Genomic DNA, 1426 nt, shown 5'->3' with positions numbered 1-1426 from the left:
CACTCACACACTCACACACACACTCACACACTCCCCCCGCACCGCCCCCTGGCACCGCCCCAGGCACCGCCCCCCGTGTGACGGGGGTCCCCAAGGCCAGGCTCTGCCTCCTGTAGGACAACGGGGCGCAGAGCCGTCTGGGGCGCCCAGAGCCGGAGGACGGCACCAGCACTCAGGCCCCGGGCACCCGGTGCTCCTCCCTGAGGACGAGGGTGGGAGAGGCTGAGGCAGCCTCCCCGAAGCCACCGGTCTCCCTGCCGCTCCCCCCAGCGTGTTCCTGCGCCCTCCGCTGGGCAGGGGCCTGGGGGTCCTGGTGGGGGCGCGGCAGGGGCACCTGCTGCATTGGGTGAGCGGGGGGTCAGGGGTCAGGGGTCAGGGGTCAGGGGCCAGCAGGAGCTGCTGGGCATGGAGGCAGGAGCTGAGGAAGGTGGGGATGCCAGGGCGGGCGGGGCAGAGCTGGAGAACTGTCTGTAGAGGGGTGTTTGCAGCTGCCCATGCCCGGCCACCTCCCACCAGCCCGGCTGAGCGGCTTGGCCTCCATCACTGCCCAGGGCCCCTCCTGTCCGCCTGCTGGACACGGCGGGGGGGCAGTGGACCCAAAAGGAAGTGAGTCCCCTGAGGAGGAGGAGGAGGAGGAGGAGGAGGAGGAGGAGGAGGAGGAGGAGGAGGAGGAGGAGAAGGAGGAGGAGAAGGGGGAAGAGACAGAGAAGGAGGAGGAGGAGGAGGACAGCACCAGGGAGGTGACCAGAGAGTGATGGCCACCTGCAGCTCCTGAGGGTAGAGTTCAGTTAGAATTGTAGGTTCTGTGGTACATTTTAGCCATTGTTCTAACCCAGTTTTGAAGTAAGTAGCTGTACATTTTGTTAATGTCTCACCCTGGAGAGCGAGTTTGGAGATGAGGCTGGTATGAGTGAGTGAGTGTATGTGTGTGTGTGTGTGTGAGTGTGTGTGTGTGTGTGTGAGTGTGAGTGTGTGTGTGTGTGTGTGAGTGTGAGTGTGTGTGTGAGTGTGAGTGTGTGTGAGTGTGTGAGTGTGAGTGTGAGTGTGTGTGTGAGTGTGTGTGTGTGTGAATATACAAAGAGATCTGGAAGGTTCCACACCAAGGATTTAAATGATCCTTTTCTAAGCGGCTTAGATTATACTTTTTTTTTTTTTAAATAAACAAGCATGGCTTCTGTAAAAAGAGATAAAAGAAAAGAAAAGAATAACAAAACAAAACAAAAAAAGAATGAAGGAAAAAGATCTAGAATCTTCTAACATTTCAAAAATTTAACTTTTTTTTATAGCCAATCGCATTGTTTTAAGATTGAAAGGCTAAAAAATGAAAGTTTCCACCCACCAATGGACATTTTAATAATTTTTGTGGAATAGTGCGAATATTACTGCTGACTTGTGTCATTGCTTACTGTTCATTTCTAATTTCAGC

This window comes from Pipistrellus hanaki, assembly GCF_964339955.1.
Source record: "Pipistrellus hanaki genome assembly, chromosome: 2".
NCBI lineage: Eukaryota > Metazoa > Chordata > Mammalia > Chiroptera > Vespertilionidae > Pipistrellus > Pipistrellus hanaki.
Note: the sequence above shows the minus strand (reverse complement) of the source record.